Source organism: Corvus brachyrhynchos, unplaced genomic scaffold (assembly GCF_000691975.1).
Source record: "Corvus brachyrhynchos isolate BGI_N302 unplaced genomic scaffold, ASM69197v1 scaffold60, whole genome shotgun sequence".
Classification (NCBI taxonomy): domain Eukaryota; kingdom Metazoa; phylum Chordata; class Aves; order Passeriformes; family Corvidae; genus Corvus; species Corvus brachyrhynchos.
Window position 1 is genome coordinate 585,391 of NW_008236767.1, and position 26,554 is coordinate 611,944.

The window sequence follows — 26,554 nt, forward strand, 5'->3', positions numbered from 1 at the left end:
AAATAATACATAATAATCATAAAAGAGTAGATGACTCCTCCATCTTGTGGCTGGCATCTTCTCCAAGCAACGCTCAGTTTGCATAAGCAACTTCAGTCTCAAGGACATCTCTGTCTTTTCTTACTTTCTCAGTGAACTGTTTGAGCTGCTGCTTGTAAAGAGTGGGAGACATTGCTAGAGGTCATGGAGTTTCTCCCCTGAGGAAGTCAAATGCTTCTGTTTCCTTGCACAGTTTTCTCAGAAGGAGAATCCTCTACCCAGGCAGGCTGTTTCCTCAATGTATGAACTGACAACCTACACCAGACTCAGCTCCAGAGGGCAGAAGTCTGCAGGAACTTAGAAAACTTTCTCCTTCATAGAGAAGTATTTAGGCTTCCAACACTATTTATTACAGGAAATTCTTTCAGATTTTCAGAGCACAGAGCAGACATGAACTTCTCTGCTTATCCCCATTACAAGTAAAATGCATCACAGTAACCAGACCCTCTATTTATAGCAATAAAGTTTAACAACAGAAGGCTGGGGGAGGGAAACAGAATGAAGGCTTTGTTCATCTGTTGCAGCAAGAGTGGATTTTGATATTTTTCTTTGAAGAAATCCATAGACCCAATTTCAAATGAAGATGGTAAGTACATAAATAGTGCTTTTCTGAGTCAAAACTACGTAACATATTCTTTTCAGTAAAATAATTGTAGGATTATGAATGTCTCCAAAACTATAGATTTAAAGACAGAAATCTGTTTGTTATTCATTATGTTAATCCTTCAGTTTTCTTTATTGATGTTCATATTCTGAATCTTATTCCTTTTCGTATTATTTAGGAGTTCACTGTAGGAGGAAAAAGTCAATCCATTAAAGTCATTTGCATATCAGAATAGTTGACTGAGCACAAGACTCAAATACTGAATTTTAAACTAGGGGAAAATAAAATATACCAGCAGGCACTGACCTAAATCCAAGTTTAGTTTTGGCCACCACTGAGAAATATTTATAATAAACAAATGTATGATTATTTGCCTGCAAGAAATTTTATTTCCTACTACTTAGTGTGGCAGGTGTTCTTGAGCAAGGGATTATTTTCATTTCCGAGCCTTGTATTTTGTTTTGTTTAGGATTATGACAGAGTTTACTATTTAATTCTGTGTCTCATCATCAGTTAAAAGTAAACTGTGTAGAAGCTCTAGGTACAAGAAAAGATACAGGATCCATGTTTCCCTTTTTGTTCAGCCACAGTATTACTGCTTGTGTAGACACCCTCAAGGGGGATCCTTCTAGGGTTTCCTTGCTTTAAATTACCTTGTGGTTGTGCATCACATTAGTTTAATTAACTTAAGTCGCAGTAAGTCAAAAAGCTGTAATGGGTAATTATGCAATTACACATAATTACTTCACTGAGATGAGTTATAACATGAGCATTCTTATTAAGCTTGAAAGTCAGGAGGAAAACAGTTTGTACAAGCATTGTTCTCCTAATAGCCAGCCATAAGTTGTCCCCACATTGGTTCTTCATTCATGAAGGAATTGCAGTCCCACAAGGAGACAGAGACAAGAAAATGAGTATTTGTTTCATGATCCCATGTCCTGAAAAGCTCCGTGGAATTTTTAAAGAGTTATGGTAGTAATTTCAGTCTGTTAGAGTAGGCATTCAGCTCTGGAGAACCAAGAACTGCACTTCATGGGTAAGAGGATATGTACAAGGATCTTTTCCCCATTCATTTTTTCCTACTGTGACATGAAAGTGGAAAAAAAAAAAAAGAAACTATTTCTTTGGCACTTTTCCTAGAAGGTGGTCATTCTTGAGCTACACAGGGTCAAAATGAAAAGAACAAAAATAATCTCCATTTTAGTGCCTCATTTGTTGAAAGAATGGAAAGAGTAAAGAGTTCATACCACCTTCTGTCAATGGAAATTCAGTTAAGACTATCAGTTATTCAGTCAAGTACTGCTGAATTCAAATATTTTTCATTTGTCTAAGTGTTTTGAGACTGGCATAATTGTTCTATTCATCCCAGAAACCACTGGGAGTAACAAGAAACAGTGAAAATCTCAGCAGGTTAAGAAAATGCATTGCGTAAAACTCTGCCATGGAATTGCTAATATGAAAGAGTCCTGAAAATGTTTAGTGGTTTTGTCATTTTTATAAGAAACTTAGGGTTGTCCTTCTTAAATAAGTCCAGCAACTCATTTAGGAAAACCAAAACCTCTCCCTGCACAGGAGACACAGAACCTGTTTTTGCAACCAAGTTAATTCTTTGAAATATGAGTTCATCACAGAAGCTCATTTTATTGGGTAATGGGTTTAAAACAAACCAAAGGAAATTATTTTTTCCTATAGGATTCCCTACTACAACATGTTGCTTCTGCTGATGCAGTGTCCCAGAGGGACTGGACAAATGCATGGAAGAAGAGTCCATTAAGAGCTGTGAAAGTCTGATATAAATCTATGTTCTAATCCTCTGTCTTAGGAAGTGCCTTAGAGATGGAGAAACAGAAACAGACTGGAAAAGCAGAAATAACTGTGTATATATATATTTATACGTGTGTATGTAGATATAGATGTAGATGTAGATATAGATGATATAGATATAGATATAGATGTAGATATGCCTTGCCATGTTTTTTTCCAAAGTGTCTTCTCCTGAACACGGTGCTTGGGTCAGGAGTTGCATCTGAGTTACATTAAAGAACTTATCCTTAGGCAAGGGAGTAGAGTGTCTCCCTGCAGTCCCAGTGCTTTTTGCTTCAATTAATTTCTCTAGTTTTTCTCTAGCTAATTCTCAGTTTACAGTGCAGACTGAAAAGGGGAGGCAGGGAGTGGGGATGCACCAGCAGACAAGAGTTGGGGTGATGGCTGAAGTGAAGTTAGAAGTGTCTTCCTGCTCCAACTTGGTGTCAATGTGCATCTTGAGTGTGAAGAGGGAATTGAGAAGTCCATAATATAAATGCAGGAATGACAGTCTTCTTCCTGTGTGTGGATACTCCCTCTGCTCCCAAGCCAGAGCAGGAGGCAAGGATGTGTACATTGGGACACTGGAAGAGTGGGCTGAGCTCTGCAATAAACTGTCTGTGCTACAACATTAGTTTGAGGTTGAGGAACCAGAGCACTGGATATGCTTCTGTCAGCTCAGGTTACAGGTGGCAACCAAAGACAGACTATTTTGTGGTTCATTGAATATTCTGTGGCATGACAGGAGGGTCAAGAACATTTTTCCTCACACATTTGTTTTCCTGAGGATTAGGGTGGTGTTTTGCATTCATACTGTAACAACCCACAAGAAGTTACCATTACAAAATAACCTCTAAATTAAATCCTGCTATGATGGAAAATGTATTTTTACATAAGAATCAGTGTGTCAGAGGGAGACAGAGGAAGAGATGTGTAGGATGTGCCCCCTTCCCACTGAACGCTTGAGATTGGAAGGGACATCTGAGGTCCTAGAGCTCAACCTCCTCTTTCAAAAAGGACCAGTTTCTAAGTTATATCAGGTTGCTCACACCTCATCCAGTCCAGCTTTGAATGTTTCCAAGGGCAGAGATTCCAGGGACCTTCTGCTCAACATCTTGCAGTGCTGAGCCTCTTTCACAGTGAGTAATTTTCTTCCTTACATCCACTAGGAGTTACCCTTGTTCCTCGCTGCAATGTGTGCTCATTGATCCTTGTCCTTTCATTGTATACTCCAAGAAGAGCCTGTCTTCACTATAATCCCTCCTTAGATCAGTGGCGGTTGCCCTCCTTAACCTTCTTTTTTCTAGGATGAAAAACCCCATGGTGATAACACAGCACATCTTGAGATTATAGACCTTGCCTGGGAGTTGGCAGCTTAGGCTCAACACCAGGGTGTCACAAGAACTGGCATTACAGCTTAGAGCTGGCTGACACCCTCGTGGTGCAGTCTGCAGACAGAGCAGGTTTACACCAGCCTGCAGCCTCTCAGGTCGGCAAAGCTGCAAGGATGCTGCTGAGTTTCTCCCGAGTATTTAATCTGGTGGCACTCACTAGAACAGAGCACAGTAATAACCAGCTTTATCTGCTGAGCAGCATTAGCGGGGAGTTAGAGTCTAAGCTGCTGGAACTGAGCCCAGACACTCAACTCCAGTAACACAGCTTCAGTTTAAAAGGATCTACCATGAATCTTCATAATGCCAGAGAGAACAAAGAATCCATTATTATTACAGATCTCTATTCCTGTAGCAGTTGGATCTCCCACATCTTAGGTGAAGACCAAGCAAGTACAGAACAAAAGGTTCATCCCCTGTCAAACACCTTGTGAGTACTGTATATTCTAAAAGACATTGCTGTAACTGAGAACAAAAAATAAGATTTCAAATTCCTTGAAGAAAAAGGCCAACACATTATAAAATACTGAAACAGGTGTGCCAAGAGTACCTTGACAACATTGCTAAACAGGTTATGATTACCAAGGAGACTAGCTAGGTTTTGTTATTGCTTATGAGAAAGGTTATCACTGCTGCAGGACAAAGCTGAAAGCATCTCTCCTGACTTGTAATTGGTTTTAACACAACAATTAAGCAGAATACGTAATTCATCACCTTTTATTTCATGACAGAGTAATTAAATTCCATCTAATTTTAAAACTTTGGTAGCAAAAAATTGTGGCTCTTGATTTTTCTCTCATGTCTCTAATCATATCTCTAGTGGACAATTTTCTTGGTATTATCAGAGGTGTTAGGTATGATTCTAAACACACATTTTATTTCCAATTACTTAGCTCAGTGGAAATACTCCCCTACTGTGCTCTGGTATTCTTGATAGAGTTTCTGGCACTTGAGACTTGCTAGTTTTCTAAAACTTTTGTAGTATTCAAGGTGGAATACTAGACTGTTGCCTTTTGTAGCTAACATTTTCCATGAAACTGTGGAAGAGAGCATGCACTGATGTGGAAAATTTTTTTTTTCTGATTTTTTCTGATCTGAATTTCATGTAGTAAAATGAAGTAAGGCAGCACATTTTCTTCACCTGCCCTCTTTCTGAATCAGACACTATGTATATATTTGATGAATGTGCCAGGAAGTTCTCTGCCTAAGATAGCACAGCATCTCTCAAAGGAAAATCTTACAAGATTTTCCACTGGTCAAGTATAGGCCATGAAGAGCTCTGTGTAACGACCATAGCAACACTGAGGCATTCTGACAGGATTAACTTGACTTGCCTGAAGGGTGCTTTTGCACAGATTAATACTTTTGGTTGGCAGCAAAGTGCTATTGGGTCACCTTTATCTGAAACAAAGACTGCAGTTTTGTCTCTGCAAGTTTAAAGAGAGCATCTCAGCCTATCATCTCTGCCAGCTTCCACTTGATTGATGGTGGGATAGACTGTATTTCAGGATGAGTGACAGCGTAGGAAGTCATTACATGCATGGGTGCTTGCTCTAGGAGTTTGGTGGGAGGCTTAGTCACAGTGTGTTAATTCTGGCAGGCATGATTATTAACACCAACACATCTTAAGAATTGGCTTCCTAGTATAATACAGTGACAAAACCATGAAGCAGCTGTGTCACACAAAAATGGTTGCACACAGATCTAAAACACTTCATCCGCTCTTCAACCACACAGCACCAAAATCAGCATCACATGAAAGGTACTTCACACGATGGTCTGGACCAAACAACACCTCCATCCTGTGTACCTTCTCTCACTCATCTTTTCCCTTCTCCTCCCTGGTGTTCTGAATCAGTAAATTAATTTCCCGTTAAAAATGCTGAAATTAAAATCTTCTGACTTGATATTTCAAGTGGAAATGCTTTGAGGCAAGAGTGAACACAAATCCAAGAGACAGAAAAGCATTTCCATTGTGCTTTCAGGTATCTGAACACCCATATGCATTTTCTTTCTCAGAAATATATCTTTGTACACAGGCAAAAAATCTTATCTTTCCCAGCCCTAGGGTTTCTATATTATTTTCCTATTTATTGTATTAGTACTACAGTATTGCACCTGGGCTGGGCTCAGGGTTCCAATGCTCAGATTTCTTTGAGAAAACATCACTTTGTAAAGTCGGCATGCAGGTTTCCATCCTCTTTCTATCCTCAGCAGAACAGTGCATGCAGTAGTCAGCTGGAGTTCACTGTTGACTGCTCACACCTCAAGCTTCAGGCAGATGAACCAGGCCTGCAGAGATGCAATTTTCTCATGTTCACTGCCCCAAAACAGCAGTCAGGAGTGCCACTCTTAAATGGTGCTCCTCTCTTCCTGACAATGTTGTCTGCAAGAGTAGCATCATTTGAATGTAAAACTAGAAGGAAAGAAACACTTGGGAGATTAAACAACTATAGTTGACTAAATATTCCTCAGGCAAAGTAGGCAGATGGGGCCAAATTTTTAGTAATTACTAAGAAATGCAGACAGACATTTAAGACAAAAGGACATTATGTATTTCTTCTGCTGAGACAGAGAGAGTATCCACCATAATCACTGACCTCTTTCCTCCTGGAACAGATTTCAGTGCACCTTCTCCACACCTTTACCAGAATTTCCTCCAGGTAGGAGCAGTAACATCTCAGTGAAACCTCAGCATTCATTGCATCAGAACGTGTACTACAGGTTCTGCTACTAGTACTACAAGGAAAATACCTTATTGCCCCACTCTTTGTGATGCATTGAATATCCAGAAACTGGGATGTTGGATTCCTGTTTTGTGAAAGGACACCCCTACCCTGTTTCAGACACCAACACCTCACTTACATGGCAGCAACCCTTCCTCTCCCTGCTCATTTCCTGCAGCCTAGAGAAGCCTCCAAGACCCTCAGAGAGACTGGTGTTATAATAGTTGATGTCCCTGCCTCCAGAAGCAACTCTCAGACTTAAATCTTTATGAATTTGTTCATCAGCTCAAAATGTGTTACTGTGTTTACAGGCTACAAGACACTGGGGAAATCAGTCGTAATTGCTTCATTTTGCAACTATGAATAGCTTCTTTTATATTACTACAGAATCATATTCCAGAGCCTCTGTGAGGCCTTGTACGTGATTAGAGGCTGATGTCTCCCAGGCAATTCCCCAGCGGGCTCTGTCCTAAAAATTATTTTGAATATTTTTGAGTAATTTCAAGTTTTAAAGAGAATTAAAAAAAGACCTTGTTTGTCTTTGGTGTAAATGACAGACAACACTGACAAGTAGTGAAGGGAGAGCAGTGTTTTGGTCTAACTCTGAGAGCTCAGTGCCCCTCTATATGATACACAGCATGATAAATGCTACAGCAGTAAAATCAGAGTATGTCCCTTACTCCCAGGCACATGCTGATATTAAGGAAAGGGGTCTGTTATTTCAAATCGGGAATATATTTATTCTGGGGCAAAAACTAGCAGCCCAGTCATCAAAGAATCATGGGAAAGACAGTCTGGGAAGTTGCTACCTTAAATCTAATTTAAAAAGGGAAGAAAGTTTGTCAGGAAATGGTAAAGACTGAAATCATTGTGTGCCTCTGGTCATGCACAGTTTAGTCACATAACGGAATAACCACGTGTCAAAACTGGAAAGTGCCATTCATTAAAGCAAAAGTGAGTTTGTGCAAGCTTGACAAATACTCCACATGTATTCTCAAGGTTTTATTTTATACCTGAGCTAACATGCAGAGTCTGTTATGCAGAATAGATCTTGACAAGTGGTTTAATGGGGGGTTTTTTAATCTCTTAGGGGAATCTGATGAAAAAAAAAAGACAAAAGAAAAAACGGGAGAAAAATAAGCTCTCACACAGAACACCGCCATCCTTTTTAATCTATTATCTAAACCAGAAAAAATGGAGTCTGGAAAATTTTACTGTGCCAAACTGGCCTTGCTCTGACCCCTCAGCCTCATAAAAATTGTGAGGTTAAAGGGAGGGGAAAGAGAGTCTGTTGCACTTTTCTTGTCTTTTTCAGCATTCCACAGTCGAATAAAATGCTTTATAGGCAAGCTTCCAGCTCACTTGCAAGCACTCTGATTAGTTAAGAAAGATTCAGGAAAAGAGCTGCCTTTTCTCCTCAAATGTGTTTCTGCTAAGTCACTCGACCTCACTGTAGGAGAGTTTCAGGACAGCTTAGTACAATTTCTTTTCTCATAAAATAAACAGCCTTAATTTAACCTGGACAACACCTTTTCTCTTCAGCACTCAGATGTTTTGGCTTTGTTAATCTGTGGTCAGTACTTATAAAAGAAAGTCTGCCTTGCCCCACAGAATTTATTCTCTCCTATTTCCTTACACCAGGCACTGTGGTACTATGGTAGGTCATGCTGCTCTTCTCACATTAGAAATTCTGGTATAGAAGCAGCACCTAGCCACCCGTCTTTTACAAATTCTCTAAAATTCACATGGGACATGCTAAAGGAAAAAAATGCACCTATATTTAGTTTGATAACTCTCTTGCCCATGAAAGTCTCACTTTTACACCTCATTTTTGGAACTTTGAGAAGCATCTGTGTACTGCGTCTGCTTACTATGCTTCCAGTAGAGTCTGACTCCTACAATTTCTCACTCCTGGAAAAATGCAGTGGGGCTTTAATATGAACTGATTATTCACTTCAGCTTGTACATCAGAAGTCTCAGATAAAGGCATCGTGCAACAAACCAAATGGCGAAGATTTTCTATGTTTCTTGGCAGTTACCACTGTTATGAAAAATTCCAATTAGATATTCTACAGCTGTATATTTCTTAAGTCAAGGTACCTTACGGAATACTGTCAACTTTGATTAACTTCAAGGTTAAAAGTCAGGCAGGTTACCAGCAAAAAAGTGCTTTCCAGACACCTTTCATACTTCACCTTCTTTGCTGCCAATGTACTTGGCAGGGTAATGAACTGCTGAGGCTGGAAGCTTTCTGATCTTTTATTTCCAGGTAAACCAACCAGTGAACTGCCTTGGAGGTGAAGCCATCATAATTTTCTAGTCCCCAACTCCAGGAAAAATGAGCAATTTTATTTCACTGAGAATTACAGTTTTTGGGAATGCGTTCTGGAAAACCGACAAGAAGCTGTAGCAGAAGAGTGTGAGGAGTCCTCCCCCTGAGGAGGAGGGAGTAGAGACATGTGATGAACTGACTGCAGCCCCTGTTCCATGTCACTCTGTGCCATTGGAGGAAAGGTAGAAAAATCAAGAGTAAAGTTAAGCCTGGGAAGGAGGGAGGGATGGTGGGAAGATGTTTTAAGATTTGGTTTTATTTCTCATTATCGTAGTCTGATTTGATTGATAATAAATTCAGTCAGTTTTCCCAAGATGAGCCCGTGTCCTGTGGCAGTAACTGCTGCATTATCTCTCCCTGTCCTTATCTCCACCCATGAGCCTTTCATTATGTTTTCTCTCCCCTATCCAGCTGAGGAGGCGAGTGATAGAATGGCTTTGGTGGGCACCTGGCATCCAACCAGGGCTAACTTGCCACATCCTCTTACATTTTAGTGTAAAGTATCAAGCTATGAGCTGTTTCAAACTACCCAACAGAAAGCTGAAGAGGTAGAAAGACTTGTTTCAATGAAGTCAAAAATATATTTAAAAGTAAAATGATTGGATTTAAAAAAAAAAACAGCAGAAAACCCGTAAGAAAGTAGCTCTTCATTTGAAGAGCACTACATTAAAACCATGCTATAAGGGGTCATTGACCATAAAGAAAAAGCATAATTAGCCAAAAGCAATTAGGTCAAAACTCCGTTCAGACTGATTGTTATGCAAATGTTCTGGACTGGAGATTATATTCATGGCCACTGGCCCTTTGGTACATTAAGTTTTAGAGGATATGAAAGAATTTGTGTTTCTTTCATGGGCAGGATGGGGGGGAAGTACAAGTTTTACCACAGAAACTCATCAGTGGCCTCTAGATTCAACTGTGATATTTTAAAACTGTAATGCACATATTTTATAAAGATATTGAGGCAATTTGACTGGGGAAGAACATCTTCTGCAGATGGCATGATACCAATTTACTTTTTGTTCAGTGTAATCACAAACTCAGTGCAGGGCCAATAGTTTTCCCAACACCCCGACGCCTGTAATGCTTATACAACCTCAATATACTCAAAAGGTCAAAATATTCTGACAGGTCTTTCCACATCTGAAATACTTTTCCAGACTGACTAAAAATTCACCATTTCTCTCTGAAAGCTGTATTCTTTCATACAGGGATGGTAAGTTTTGGTGGCCATCTTTTTATATGTGTTGCCTGCTTTTAAGAATGCCTCTTTTGAGAATATCCTGGGAGACACTGCCAAAAACTCTACTTAGGTCATGGTTCACATTTTCCTAATGCACCAGGCCAGACAACTTGTCAGGAAATTAGACTATTTTATTATGCTCTGTTCTTAACAAACCCATTTTATCATCTTGCAAATCAAAATTAGTAACTTGAGCAGAACCTTTGCAGTTATCAAAGTTCAGGGAAAAAAAGAAAACAAAAAGTTATGGACCTTCTGCCTTTTAAAAATGCATAACGCTGATTCTTTTCCAGTCTTCTAAGACCTTCCCTGTCCTTCATTAAGTCTCCAGGTAAGAGCTAGTGTTTCACAAACTACCTTGGCTGCTTCTTTAAATTCCCTTATAAAGTGCTTTTTAATATTGCTTTGCCAAGGAATTGTAGCACACCTCCATTAGCTAAATATACTTGAGTCTGCTCTTTAGCCTCTTGTGAACTTCTCTCCCTTCTGTAACTACTTAATTTAAATTATCATATTGTCTTAAATTTTTGTGAAGATTGAAGCAAAGAAAAAAAATTGAATCCTTTAACAATCTTTGCTTCCCCTCTTACCTGTTCTTTTCTTTTTAATAAGGCCCAGGGCACACTGCAGCAGAGGGAGCCTGCCAGGTTTCCCCAAGAGTGATGTATGCAAAAATTGGCTTTTCAGAGCAGCTGGGTTTCAGCTGCCCCACTTAGAATAAGAGCCCACCTTGTGTAAATATACTCCCACGCTGCAGAAATAACTGGAGAGTTTTCATCCCTGCATCGGTCAAGCCATACTGTGTACAGAATTATCGTAGTTCCTCTCTGGCATCAGGCTCATGGGTTGTGCTCACTGAACACAGAAGAAAACATCTCCAGAGTTTATTTATGCAACATTCCTTTGTAAAACTGCAAAAAACATCACAGGAAAAATTTTCTGACTTCTGAAAAACCTTAAAATTTTAAAAATTAAGTTTTCTTCTTTTGACAACGATATATACACAGCTTTTTATGAAATTGTATTTTAAGAAAATACTTAAGGATTTGATTACTGATTTCTTTTTCCTTTTCCACACTGTTAGTATTTCTTCTTACAATGGTCATGTAACAAAGAGAAGGGTTGAATCTAGCTTTTGCAGCAGATCATGAGGGCAGAGGGGTTTTGCTCTCAGCTAGGGCAGAGTCTGCTGTCCTTGCCAAGACAGAATTCCCGTGGATCTCCTTGCAGCTGTCATGTATTCCTTCTTTTTACACGACAGCCCACCTAACAGAATGGAGGTTTTAAATCCTCTATCCATGCTGAAAAAAAGACATTGTCTTCACATATCTAACCCTGAAAAGTGAGTTGTATTTCCAAAAGGATACCCTGGGGGAAAGCATGTTTTTCTTCCTTTTAAGACTAGGTAAATTGTGAGTCCACAATGAAAATGGTTTTCTTTTTTTTAGTCTTGAAGTTTTTTGGGTCGGTGCAGTTTAGATCACTCAGCAGGTCTGCATTTTGCATCACCTTTCCAGACAGCTGTCATACTCATAGGTCGTAGCCTACACATCTTTTTAAAATGAGGTGGTAATTTTGTTCACTATGGAAACATTTAAAAGATACACAATGTTACAACAAAAGGAAACAGCAGTTTCATAACATACGCCATAATGAGTCTATCCTGTGTCAGACAGTACAGTCTGTACAGTAAGAACATCTTTCCTTTATTTCAGTTCTGGTTTTAACTTTTTCAGCTGAATCCAATGAATACTGACACCAGAAAGCTGGCACCAGTGAATGCATTTGGACCAATCCGCCAGCGCAACATGTGTTGCAAAAGCAAGACGGTGGAGACAATCATGGAATCAGGTTAGAAAAGAGCTTTGAGATCACTGAGTCCAACTGTTAACTCAGCACTGCCAAGTCCACCACTGAACCATGTCCCCAAGTGCTACATCTGCACGTCTTTTCAATGCCTCCAGGGATGGTGACTCCACCACTCCTTCGGGCAGCCTGTTCCAGTGCTTGATCACCCTTTCAGAGAAGAAATTTTTCCTAATACCCAATCTAAACCTCTCCTGTGCAACTTGAGGCCATTTTCTCTCATCCTGTAACTTGTTATCTGAGCGAATAGATCGACCCCCACCTCACTACAGACTCCTTTCAGGTAATTATAGAGAGAGTGATAAGGTCTCCCCTAAGCTTTCTTTTTCCCAGGCTAAACAACCCCAGCTCCCTCAGCTTATCCTCATAAGACTTCTGCTCCAGACCCTTCATCAGCTTTGCTGACCTTCTCTAGACATGGTCTAATTAAGAAGCTGACAGTTAAGAGAAGCAAAACAAAACCAGCTCCCTTTCAGCTCAACTGGGCAGGGACCAGAGTGAAAAATAAGAAGGCCCTAAAAGTGTACCTTCTGGGAAATCACTCTGCCTTAAGGTTTGTTTAACAGGTTGGTTTCCTTGGCCTGGTCAAATTTTGGAGTGCCATTTATTTGATCTGCTGAGCAGGCAGCACTCTGCTCCCTCAGCTCTTTGCCCCTGCCTCTCTTTGGAGGTGCAGCCAGGACACACTTCAGGAACCTTGTCCCCAGGTATTGAGACTGTTTAGGGTTGGCCTGACACAGAAAGATGTTTTGAAGACAAATGTGGTTATTTGCAATGGGGGAACCATGTATTGGACAGTGAATGTAAAGCAAAGTATTTTTAAGCTGTGGATTTATGCAGTATTTTTAAATAGCATCGTCATTTCTGTTGTACACCTCTGTACATCAGAGAGTACACTGACTGTGACCACAGTCCATAGCTGTCTGTGTTCATGCATGTAGAACTGGAAAAATTACTTGCAGAAAAAAATACCGTTTTCCTCTAGCAGCAGGTATTTAGCATTCAGCAACAGCTTTGTCTCAGCATGAAGCCTGATAGGAAGCAGAGAAATAAGATAATTGAAAAGGAAAATGTTTCAGCACTCAGGACGACTTCTGCCAGTCTCTCTGAACTAAATCTCAACAACTGACTGCCAGACAGTATCTGCCAGTGTCTCTCTGTCAATGGAATAGGTTGGCCCTGACCGTCTTCAGAAACTGAGACACATCAAACAAAAGACAACAAGACTCATCCTCATTTCATCTCACAGCTATTAATTTTACGGTGTGACTCCTCCAAATAACAGATGCATAGCCAGAGCTGTGCTCAGATTCCAAGTGATGGGAGACCAATTTCCACCACCTTGACTCCTCTAATTACACTGACAAGCCTCCTGAAAACTCTGCTGTGGTTCTTCAACTGAAACAAAAATGCAGATGATTCTCAATAGTGTCTGTTAAGCTGAGAGGAATGAGAGGATTAATTAGTTGCAGTTCATAAAACAATAAGATGAAAATCCATGAGTAACTGCAAAGTGTAATTGGCAATAATGATGCAATCACCACAGAGCAAGAAGGATGGGATCGGGCCCAGATATTTTACACCTGTAACAAAATACATCGCTTGCACTGAGACCATGGACAGGGAGAAGTCCAGATCACCAGCTAGCTCTTCGGCTTTGCTGGCTTGGGCAGCTGCCTGCTTCTCCTCAAGGCTGCCATGTGGGCAGAGTAGCAGTTCCTCAGCAGAGAGGCATCTCCTCTACATCTCCAGAGGTCCAGTGATCTCCATGGGTCTTACCAAACAACTTTACCGGGGTATTCCTCAGCTCACTGGTGAGGGTTATGGCTAACTCTGCTCTCAGGGTCTCTGAGGTGCCCTGTGGAGGAGGAGTTGTGCAGCAGATAGTGCAGTTTTAAGCCTTCCAGCCTCACCCCACACCCTGGCCCCAGATGTGGTACATGCTGTTGGCCTCTGGATGGTGGGGCAGCCACATGGCACCCCCTGCCACCCTCCCAGGCACTCTCAGCTACCAAACATCACCACGGACAAAGGGTTATTTGTGACTAATACTGCTTTTCCTGGGTACAGACTGTCTTCCATAATTTTCCTGTTGGTGATCGAATGTAGCCACACACATTCATCAGACAGCTGCAAATTGGATTAGTTCTGAGGAGGAATCAAATTAATGAATTTAAGCACATTCATAATGCACAAATTTTTGTCCTAATAAACTCTATGAAGAAAGTTTCAATAGGCCTTTATAAAAAGAAGAAAAAAAACCCAAACCAAACAAACAACCCTTCTTTTTTTTGTTATAAATTATCACTGAGATATGTAAAATGCAAGAATAAATATCAGATATGCAGTAAGCATAAACCTTGCAAAATCTAAAGTAAATTGCAAGAATCAGTATGTTTAGGAAGACTAACCTGCTGGGCATAATTTCAAGCATTGTTTATAAGTGTTTTTAAACACAGTTATTACAACAAACATTAAAACACAATTATAAACACTGTTTATGAAGTGCACCTATATTTTAAAGACAGAAGCAAGAATAGTCATGCTCTTGAAGAAGCTTCACAAGTTTATTCTTGACAGAAGCATGATATTCAACTAAGGGAGACAGTAGAGAATCCATTCCATTTAGAGTAGTAGTCAGTTCCAGGACAGGAGAAAAAACCTAAGGAAGGAACTTTTCGGTTGCTAATTGTGCCACCTGCCTGAGCTGAGGTACTATCTCAGGTAACTGCAAATCCACCACTTTTCTTAGTGAGGCTCTGGCTATAGATTCAAAGTTGCAAAAATCGTGGCCTTTAATTAAGGGAGATGTCATTGCTGTGTTCAGTGAGATGAAAGAGGCCCTGGGCACTAGCAACAGAGAAACTTGCATTGCACTCTTGTAAGGCATAGAGAGCTCCTCCAAATGATATTATTTTCTCCCTTAGTTTAATAGTCTCACAAATTTTATTTTGCAAGAAGAAATGTATGTTGATTGCCAAGTAATATATGCCGCAAGTTCTAAGAGAATTGTTTGTGGCTTTTAACTGATTTTTTATGAGGCTAGAATCTGTTTATGAATTTGTGGATGTGTCTAGGAAACCATCCACTATAATAATAGTGTCAGAGGAGAAATTTCCTATTTACAGGTGATAACAATTCAGAGCTCTAACTTGTTAGATCTCACATGAAATCCAAAGTTAAACTCATTTGACGTGGAATTGAGAAATGGGGGATTTTTACAGAATGAGACTAGTTAAGAAATTATGAAGAGGCAAATCCAAAAGATGGAGTGAACTTAATATTTGTCTTCATTTACATAGTGTTCAATTTCTTTGTGACAGCCAAAGATCTGGCTCCATCTCTGGATATGCATATGCATGGCTTTTGTAATCCTCCAGTGTCTGTGGCCAGTGTTCAAGAGTGAAATTTAAACCAGACTGTGGCCCCTTACAAGCACATTAAGAAGAAATGGACATTGGAATAAATTGTTGCATTTCGCAGATGGCTTATTCATGTTTGCAATTAGTCCTTGGGATTGACACAGCCTTTATATTCTTCCCATGAAAAGACACTTGGCCCACATATTTTCAAGGAGCTGTCAGTCAACTTCTTGAACGGCATCAATGCAGTTTCTAGAGCAAGGAGGGGATTAATCTTGCATAATTTGAACTATTCAAAAATTCTGTAATTTGAGCCCCAATAACCAACTAGAATTCTGTGAATATATCAGGAAAAAAACTACTTCTGTCTCAGGTAGGTTGTTTCCAATGCTGAGTTCATTTTACCCCAGAAGCCATTGTTGAGAACAGCTGATCTTTTGTCTTTTTGTCTTTTGTACATTTGTCTTTTTATTTCATTTCAACTCATGAAAGTCACATATCAACTATGTACAACAAGGAGAACTGTTCATAAGTGAATGTGACTTATGAGTGAGTGAATGTGACCTATCACTGTGAGATAGGTCAACTTCCCCATTTCATTGCATCATCAGCGTGTGATTGGTTCAATTATCAGAGAACCATTGAATCAGAGAATGGCTGGGGGTGGAATGGACCCAAAAGATCATCTAGTTTCAACTTCCCACCATGGCATCCACTAGGTCAGATTACCTAGATCCCCATCCAACCTGGTCTTGAGTTCTTCCAGGGACAGGACATCCACCACTTCCACACTTGTAGTGTCTTACTACATTCTGAGTAAATAGTTTCTTCCTAACACCTAATCTAAATCTTTCCTCTTTCTGTTTACAAGCATTGTCCTATCACTATCTGTCCACTTAAAAAAGTGGTGCAAAATTTATGCTACACCTGATGGACAGGTGTCAGTTCTAGTCTTTGATTTTCTTCTGTGGAGGTGATACCACCTGAGGCAGCACTTCCCTGTGCATCACTACACAGTGAGATATGGGGAGGACAACAGGCATGCTGGACTACATCCAAGTCTTCTCATAATTTTGCCCTAGGCTTAGCCTCTCATTGCAGCAAAGAAGAGACATATTGCCTAATTTTAGGCTCAACCTATAATACACAGGTGCTAAGACTTCAGAAACAGTAAACTGAGACTTTACAGAACACAAGGAAATCTGGCGTAAGATTGGGTGGCTGGTAAAGGGACAATGTGAGGATCTGACTTAGAAAAATATGTGTAGGACCCATATAAAGGCATTAAAGAATTTAGTTTTTATGGCAACTATTAGAAAAGACACTAACACAGTACAGTTTGCAGCAGGTACAAACAAAGGTTTAGTGTGGCAATCTGTTTACCCACTGCTTTTCTGATCCCATCTGCTCCTCCCCCACGTTCCCCTTAGTCCTGGCCGCTCCCTCAGGCTCTCCCTATTGGTTCCTGTACCCCAACTCCACCCATGTACCGCCCCTGAGCCCCTGACAAAACCCCCCTGCGCCCGGATGATGAGGTCTCTCTGCCTCTGGGGATCACCAGGACAGGATGTAACCATTAAAGGCCCTCTGAAGCCATTATGGAGAGACCCTTCTCACCTCCTTCACCATCACTGTGTTGTAAAGCTGACAGCCACCAGAGCAAAACCACGGAGCCATCCAAAAAGGACTACGGGAGGGCGACAGTGATCACACTGCCCTAAGCAGCCCCGCTGAGCTCTCAGGGAAAGCTGCAGCTTGCTAAGCTAAACCTAGCACTGCAACAGTTTAGAACCCAAAATCCCTTAGTGTTAGTAATAAGATGTTTTAAGTGAACTGTACTGGACTCTCTGTAATGCCTTTATCATAGAGAGAAAAACATCTTCAGATCTGTGAGTTATCTTTTCATAATTAGACATAACTGTGGAAATTTCTAACATCATTTCTTAACAAAGGGGCCATCCAGCATTCTCCGGTGGTTCTGCAGTATGAATAAAAAGCAATACCTTCTTCCCATATCTTGCAAGCCAGCCAGGTTTTTATTTTAATGATTTGTATTTCCACTCATAGATCTCACTGATCAGCAGAATCCCTGCTATGCTGTTTGTCATACAGGGATATAAGAAATTCTATCGCAGTATGCATAGCAGACCCTATGCACCCCGTACCTGTTTGGTCTGGGAAGTTTGACATGACTTACAGAGTTTTCCAAGAAAAAATCATTGCATAAAATCTAGAAAGTCATATAAATGTAGGCATATAGCCATATAACAATTTCTCAAGGTGAGGCAAGAAGTGAGTCACCCTTGCCTTGCCTCTTAGCCTAGGCAGGACTCTATCATAGCTTGTGAACAATATTATTTGGCTGAGAGGAGTTTTCAAAAAACTTTTAAACTTTTCCTTTGCATATAGGCAAATCTGCTATACAAAAACCTTATTAAAAATATCTCATGGAGAAGCAAACACAATTACAAGTGAAAAAAAATTCTTTGTGTTTGTAAACCAAGATCAAGATACAGTTCACATACCAAATATAATGGTAGATGACCCTGCTCAGAAATTTACAGGCAAAAATCTCTCTTGGGGAATTATGATTGAGCTGGAATTTGGGGAAAACCTTGTGGTTTATAAGAAAACTTCACAACAAAAAACACACGCTACAGAGGATATTTTTACATTACAGGTAAATAGAAAAAGAAAACACATGTTCTACACTTGCAGCATTAAGTCATCTTTATAGTTGGATCATCAGCTGGTTTATGTCAGTTCTCTCATGCAGACTGGAACAAACCCTGGCTGTTGGGCACAAGCTGACTCAGCTGCTTCAAAACAGACATTTATTGGCATGTGTATTGAGTAAGATAGGGTGAATTCAACTTGTTGTCACATTTAAGTAAATGATGCTTTACAGGACTGAACTACTGGTAAGAACATGCTGATGCAGTGACACTCAGCCAGTCACCCAGGCACAAAGAGGCAGCAGTACCCTGCTGTCAAGCCTACCAGAAACAAAGTCATGTTACTTGTTTCCACGAAAGAAGTGAAAACTATGTGCATGTTAAAATCTTTCACAGCTTCCCTCTTAGGATTACAGTAAGTTTCTTTAGTAAGAACACACAATGCTTGGAAAAGATACTGACTGATAGTGAAAGACAGATTTTCTCAAACTATACATTTTGAAAACTAATTGAAAATCATGGAATGATTATTACATTGTTTACTAAAGAAAATATTATAACAGGAATATCGTTATATTACTTCTATTTCTAACTTTTAAATGTCTCATTTGTGGAACTTCACATGTTTTCAGCAGAAGATGACTCGTTTCCCCACACAAAAGCATATATGCCATTGTGTACATGTATTCTCAAATTATCCATATATATCCTGTAATTGTACATGCAACATCCTCTGGAGTATTGTGTCATCCCATCCTTAAGAGGAAAAGAACACCCAAGATTCATAGATGCCCATCATTGAAAAGGAACAGCAGAAGTCAGAGGGTCTGCAAAAACTGACAAATTTTATTTGAGAGAGAATGAATGAATGAATGAATGACCAGTCCTGGCTCCAGCACCGATCCAGCTGATGGGGTGTCCAGGGGTGCATGCATGCCCAGACGTCGTGGGGTTACTTTTTTATAGACAGGTTTCTCCCACCCTGGAGCTAGGTTTCTTACTTTCTTATGCCACTTAGGTGTCATGCACAATCCATTCTTGTAGACCTTTCTGGAAATGGCTCAGAGGGCTTTGGGGGATTTTTGGCAGTCTTGAACCTCTCCTACTGGATTGGCCTTTGATTGACATCCCATGCCCACTTCTCAACCTCATTCCTGCACTTGTGCTGTACTGTGTTGTGCTTATCTCCAGGAGACAGAACAAAGCCATTCATCCCAGAAAAGTGCTGCCTGACCTCCATGTGGCCCTCTTCTCCAGCCACATCCTGTTTTTTTCCCAGTGTGTTCTTACCAACAAACTTTAGTTGGCTCCATGATTATCGAGCTATAGATGTTTGTGACATACACAGTAGCTCCTTATCTTCTGGGCTTCTCTTTCAACATGTTAAAAAAAAATGAAAAAAATGCCTTTTTCTCACACATCTCTCATCATGCATATGTTTATTTTTGCTTGTCCAGTCCAGATTTTTCAATCTGTCCATCAAGCTTATAAAAATTAGAACTAGAAGCACATCACATCAACCATGCTTGATGCATTCAACAATTCTAATTCTGAAACTACCCATGTTTTTCCATGACCTACCAGGTAAAGTATTCTTCACTTCCAATCTGTTTCCAAGTAAAATCTCCTGTCCTAAGGAGAACTACCAGCACCTACAAACATATTTCCAGATTCTCACTTCTGCTATACAGGAATTAGCACAAGATGCACCAGCCATTCTCCTCATTTTCAGCTCTCATCTCTCCCTTAATACATTCAACAAAGTAATTTGCATTAAACTACCCATTGTAAAGCATTACGCACTATAATTAAGAGAAATTACATGAAGAAAGAAAGCACATGCATTACAAAAAATCTATTTGTCTATATATTTAATAACTGGTGCAAAACATTATTTCAAAGTTATGTTGCAGGCAGGTTTTAGCCACTCATTTTGGCTGAAAGGATTTTTAAAGCCTTCTAGGTAGTCCTCCTATGAACTAGTCATCCATGTCCTCTTTTTTCTCAGAACAGACCCCACAGATTGGGTCCAGTTTGTTCTGGCCATTATGAACACCTGCAAAGCATGCTTACTGCAGAAGTGACATCAGTGAGTGTCACCCCTAGCCTCATGCATTTTGGTGTCCTAAGGAGTTATCTTGGCAGGATGGACTGTTTGCATTGGAAAACATGAAATCCAGAACTGTTGGATGCAGTACTCAAGGTACGGCCTCATGAGAGTGGAGTAGAGGGGGAGAATTACCTCCCTTGACCTGTTGGCCACACTGCTTCTGATGCAGCCCTGGATGTGGTTGGCCTCCTGCACCACAAGCAAATCATAGGAGCTTTCAAAACAGTAATTGCAGCCCACCACTCCAGATTTAATCAGAAGCCAGAAGTCTGATTGGGCAAAATATTGTGCAATATTTTTTCTTTTTATTGTCCAAGTAAAGCAAACAGATTTGGCATCTCAGAGACTGAGCAGAGGAATTAAGGCGGATGATCACGAGAGCACACTAAGATTCTGTTAAGTGTAGTATAAAAGCATCAGCATGTGAAAAGTCAATTAATCTTTCATCACCATTCTTTTAGTACCAGCCCACACCAGAAGAGCACTGCAGGCCTGAAGACAGGACAGGGCACTGTCATGATAGAGGTGGCAACAGATAAATAGGCTGCCTGGCACCAGCAGTTCTCTTGCTAGAAAAACTGTGGCGTTACCACTCATTTTCCTGCTTAAATTACACAGACATAAATCTTTCTCCTGAATGTGCTACTTAGCCAGGAGCAGTTGACAAATAAAAATTATCCCCCAGAACACTCCCAGCACTCTAGCCATATTAGAAAAGGGGCTGGAGCAGAAATTAGCAGCATTTCCAGCTACAGGTCCTCAGATTTGTAGTCTTTTATCTGCTGCCATTAGTTTCCTAGATATTTGCATTCCCAGTTTTCTGTGTCTGTACCCCTAAAGCAACTAAGAGTCCAAGCTTCTTTGCATTCCAGTGACATTTATTTCCTCAACAAAATACATTTCATTTACTTTAAAATGCAAGGCAACAGATCTGTATCTTATACCTGTGATGCTAGGCTGCCCCAAGGATTCAAGACTGGTTTATATCGCCAGCATTTCAAATAGCAAATGGAGATTCAGTTATGAATGTTGAAATACTAGACGTCACTTTCTTACCTTGTCACAGCCCAGCATGGTGCTATAACTGCAAGCTTCTATTAGATGTCATGTTTAGCTATAAGTACAATAAGTACATAGCAGACTTGCTTTTTAATTATAAAATCTATAAATACTGAATTATCTATGTATCTGTCATGTAGCATTTAATTTCTGGAAGTCTTAATGGAAACCATGTAGATGCTTGAGATCACTCTGTCCTTGGTACCTACATCTCAGCACATATGTCACTGTTTTAGCACCTGCTTACCATTTCAGTCTTGACAGCTACAAGTATGTCAATTAGCTGCAAATTCCACTAAATTAGTACAAGCTGCAGATCGTCAGTCAGCCTGAAGAACATTAGGTCTGCAAATGCAGCAGCTTCAATGTAACAGCCGACTTCTGTGTTTAAAAATTTCATCTGCAGAAGAGTTATGTTGTCCAGAAATAAGCAAAAATTTTGAGACTATATTGTGAGGGCTGTGTAACATATTTTCACTACTTTCCGCCCTTAAAATAACGAACTCTCTTAGGACTTGGATAACTGTTTGGTGTATCAGTGTATTCAGTATATTAGAGAAGATACGTGAATCATCTAAATCATGGACCCTTTTAAAAACCTTCACTTTCAACTGATTGTTAAATACCTTTATGGAGACTCTAACATTATTGCTTAAGATTGGCAGGATTATCAGGAATATCAGAAGAATGGGCAATGTACAGAAGACAAAGAAAGGAGAGGTTTTGGTCAAGATCAAGAAAGATACTTTTAAATTAGGTCATGGACTTGTAAAACCCTGTGCTCCTATGGTTTTTTGGGGAAGTGCAGAATGATTGTAGTCTGTAGGCACAGATGAGGTAAAACTTCATGCTATCAGAGACAGTCCATCTCACACACCTAAGGCCAACACCAGGAACAGGCAGGGAAGTAGAACTTAGAAGTATTCAGCATCTTTCATGTCTTGGCTCAGAGTATCCCTACATACAACAGAGAACCTTGTCAGCACACAGAGGCGTTTGCTAAAAAAAAAAAATCAGTAAGGGGTAATTCACTATAGTAATAAAGAAAGTTTGCAATAGAAAGTTATAAGTAAATTTTCTGCTTCTTAAGAAATATATTGCTAAGAGTTGTTGAATAAGAAGCCTGGAGCATAAATGAGTTATAAGAATCATGCCTTCCTGCAATTGTTTAATCTAAATCAAGAGGACTGCATGCTGTCCTTCCTGTAAATCATATATTGTCTCTTCTGTAGAACCTTTTGCTTATCTCGGCAGCCAAATTAATTCTTGTCTGTAAAACAGAAAGGATATTTGCAGGGGATGCTTAACTATTCTCAATTTATTTATGTGATATGCTTATTGCAGCAGAGCCTTAAAGGATTCCGAGTTCCTGGAGGCTACAAGGAAGAAATATGCTCTCAAAAAGTAATTAGATAAGGGTATGACAAAGCCAATAAAACTATATTTTTGTCTTTCCTTCCATTTCTAAAGGAATTGCTAAGGGTGAGACTTTTCTGCTGAGAATAGAAAGTTTTGCCTACAAATTGTTTCTGACAGGCTAAGTGCATCTATTTTCAAATTCTGTAAAGACTTAGTCCAAATGAATGTTTATAAGCAGCAAATTAATTCCACTGATTTTTTATGCCTCAAGGGACTATTACAAACTCTACTTTGTTTTCTTCTGCAGAACAACAAGCCAGTGAATCAATGCTTTGAAAAATAGAGGAAGAAGTAAAATAAATTAGAAAATCACAGGCTAAGCTTTGAGAGTTCATGTCATGGATTTTACTCCTCCCTTCGTTCAAGAAAGCACAATATAGTGAGAAGAGTGAAAACGGTAAAATACCATCACAATGCTATGGTTCAGAAAAAAACCTCCTTGAATCATATTGGTGTCTACTCCAAAGCAATTCAATGAGCCACTTTCCAGTCATTTCTCTTCCCTTAAAACCTTGGAACAGACCTTTGGCAGCATTTTTTTTAAACAACGTGGCATTATTTTGTTCATATATTCTTGTGTACATATTTAGAGCTCACTGTATCTGCTCAGTTTAGTGGTGCTGATTTGTACAAAGTGAAGACAATTCCTCTTGAACTGTCTTGCTAAAATATGGCAAAATATTTTTAATGCTATCTAATTGCTACTGCCCCAAATATTTTGGTAGCTGCCTATTGTTTTTGCAGTGATATATGTATGATAATGCATATCTTACAAAAAGTGCACATAAATGGGCGTGTTCCTTCTCATGTGGTCAGGAACCCAAAAAGACTGCCCGTAGACCTACGCAAAAACAATGCCCTAGTGCAGCGTAAGCCTTTCATTGAAAATGTTTGTATCAACTACGTATCTTCAGTGTAATCCACCCGCCCTGCATCACTGACTGCCTTGGTTGTCATGTGGATGGGATCATTATATGCATCCCAGGGGATTAAATACTTCAACTCCACTTGTCCTTCCCTAGGGCCACCTAAAGTGCATGAGTGAGGAAGATCTAAGTTCCCTCAGGAGAGGAATTCTAGTGGTAGTTTTAGGGCCAAATTTCCTCATGGGGGTCTGCACCTATGGAGTGTGTCTGAAGCTGTTTTTTCTGGTCTTTGTACTTTCAGAAATCAAGGAGCACCCAGTGCAATTATGAAAGCCAGGAACGAAGCCTTCTCACTGATACAGATCACCGATGACAGCAGGAGAGCATAAACATAGCACTATTCCATAGCTTGATACTTTAATACTGGGGGTTTCAGTTTCCTTTTTGAAGCCCCTTTTTCATCAAAACATAGAAAGCAATGCTAATAGGCCACCATTTCTTTTATTTGGTGTCCTTCTAGACCCCAGAGCAAGGTCCAATAAACAGAGTGCTCTAGAGAAACACTACTTCTCCAGAGTTCCTGAGAAGTGCAATCACTTCAGTAAAGTCTGTGCCAGGCAGAGGATTCTCCTCCTCTCTGCCAACTATTTCAGCTGGCATGGGGCATGATGGAGGCTCTTGTCCCCTGATCCAGCTCTGTATCATCTCAAATCATTCAGCTCATCCACCACCCTCTTACCAAAACAATGCCTGTCCCCTACAGTGGCTCACAACTTGAAGACCGGCTCATATAAGTCATCTGTTCCTTCTGCTTACTGAATTTCTCTTGGAATTGGGTAGAATGGACCCCAAACTCAAGCTCTGTGTCCTTGAAGTCTGCAAGGCTCACAAATCCAATGGACCAATCTCCGGCAAGCTCATCTAGCTCTTTCTTCAAAACCCGGCAAGAAGCCTCTACCAGAAAACTGCAGGCTCTGCCAGAAACTCTGTGCAAAGTTTGCTGAGAATAACCTCACCATAAGCACCATACCAAGGCCTGGGGACAGAAATATGCAAGAGGGAGAAGCCAACAGGCTAAGCACCAGGCAAAGCAAGAATGGTTCCCAAATTTGATTGTGACTACAACTGGTAGTCTGGGCTTGGTAGTTCGACATTGCTCAAGTTCTCATCAGTAAGGGAAATATTTGCCATAATTTCCCATCTTGAAGAGTTTCACTGTGCAGAGAAATCATGAAACTAGCCAGCTAAACATTCCACAGACTGGTAGTTTGCTGGCCTGTAAAGCTAAGTCATATTGCAATTGTGTCTTGCATAATATTCAATTATGGAAAAGTCTGAAAAGCAACAGATGAGAAAAACTGATACTATTATTCCTGCACTAGGATGAAAGGGATTAAAATGGTATCCATCAGGCTGTAACAGAAGTCTGATGAACTTGGGATGACTAGACGCTGTCTCACACTCTTGATCTGTCCTCCTTTACCTCTGTAAACCTTTTCCAGATTTAAAAAATATGAAAGTGTACTTCTGCCCAAGATGCCTGGCAACTTTGTAGGACCTGCACACCTGGAAAGCCTAGGGTTTTATATATGCAGCAGTGATCATTATAAATGAACTAGTCAAATAAGAACACATAAAAATGAAGGCAGCCTTCCTGAAAGGTCTGAAGCATAATGGAAGAGGCTTTTTTCATCTAAACAATGCTGAAATAGGGATCTGGAAGCACTTCTTTCAAGATTCTCTGTTATAAATGTTTCTGCTACTCAAAAATAAAAGTCAATCATAAGTGTGATCATCTGTGTTAAAATAAGGGAATCTCAATTTCATATTCTGCCCAGATGAAATGTGTTCTTCCCTAGCAAGCCTTGACTGTAACACACATTCAACATGTTCTTTATCAGTCCTCTCGTACCCATGCCAAAAACCTTATTGACTCCACCCTGAACCAATAAATATTATAAAGTCAATAGTGCAAGTTTGGCATTAAGACTATTTGTGTCTTCATGCAGATTCTTGCCCTTCACATGCCCTTAGAAACAGCACACTGACCACTAATCCCGAAACGGCTTTGAAATGCCTGCAGCAAATCACAGCACTGCTTTGCTTTACAAATAAAGCATCTGTTTAAAGGGGACAGCATTTTTAAAAGGCATTAAACAGGTGTAATTCTTCTTTTACATCAAGGGTAGATTTACACATTGTAATGAATTACTGTGATTTAGCGTCTTGTATCCTAAGTTGAGGGTCTTCTGTGAAGAGGAACCTTTATCCAATTTGATTTACATTATATTTCCTTTTATGCTCATAGATCTTCCCACCTGTAATTAGCCACAGCTTTCAAGACTGCCTGTACCAGGACATATATAATGCTTCCAGTTTCAGAGCAGTGTGACACCCTCAATTAATGTTTGTGGTAAAATTTCTACTAATTTAAGAAAAATATGTAATGAGGATTAAAAAGTCACAATCACTATGTCCATGCATTGTAAAAAAACAATTTAAGACCAGTTAACCTCCATGGTGCAGGTCAGCATTTTTTCTCTGGAAATCATTGCATTCCAAAAATTAACAAAATCAGTTTGTCCAATAAACAATATTAGAAGAGAGATGTGAATTATTCTTTTCCTTTTCAGCCAAATGATTCTTCGGTGTTTTAAGTCATGTACTTCTGAGGTATCTCAGATTACAGGCACAAAGAAATACAAGTTGAATACCAGAAGTTTTGTCCAAGGTCATACTCAAAGTCTGAATCAGAGCAAAAACTGAACACAATCCCCCAGACCAAAGCCCTCATGATTTGTATTGAATGTACTGCAGACAATTCAGAGATGGTACTTGGACAAATATTTGATGAGATATCTTGAAATGTCTAGGGAGAACTAAGCTCTGTTTCTGAAACAGCTTAATCCCAAGGAACTCCTGGAAAAGAGGCAATTTTCTACATGTCTGCTCACATTCATAATATTTATCTGTCTTATCTATTATGCTCAGAGCATGTTTTCTCCAGAAGCTGTCAAACCCATGCATCAGTGAAGAGGTCACATGAGAACAATCATGCC

General features: G+C 39.9%; 1 long non-coding RNA gene across 2 annotated transcripts; it reads left to right on the forward strand.

Annotated features, from left to right (window-relative positions):
• Positions 1–26,101, forward strand: LOC108444972. 2 transcript variants are annotated; one of them, XR_001859697.1, is made up of 5 exons: positions 1–625; positions 8,833–9,077; positions 11,875–11,989; positions 22,877–23,026; positions 23,797–26,101. It is a non-coding gene; the product is annotated as an uncharacterized LOC108444972 (long non-coding RNA). The 2 variants fall into 2 exon arrangements; XR_001859698.1 differs by lacking the exon at positions 8,833–9,077 and having other exon boundaries at positions 200–625.
• The last annotated feature ends 453 nt before the right edge of the window (positions 26,102–26,554 follow it).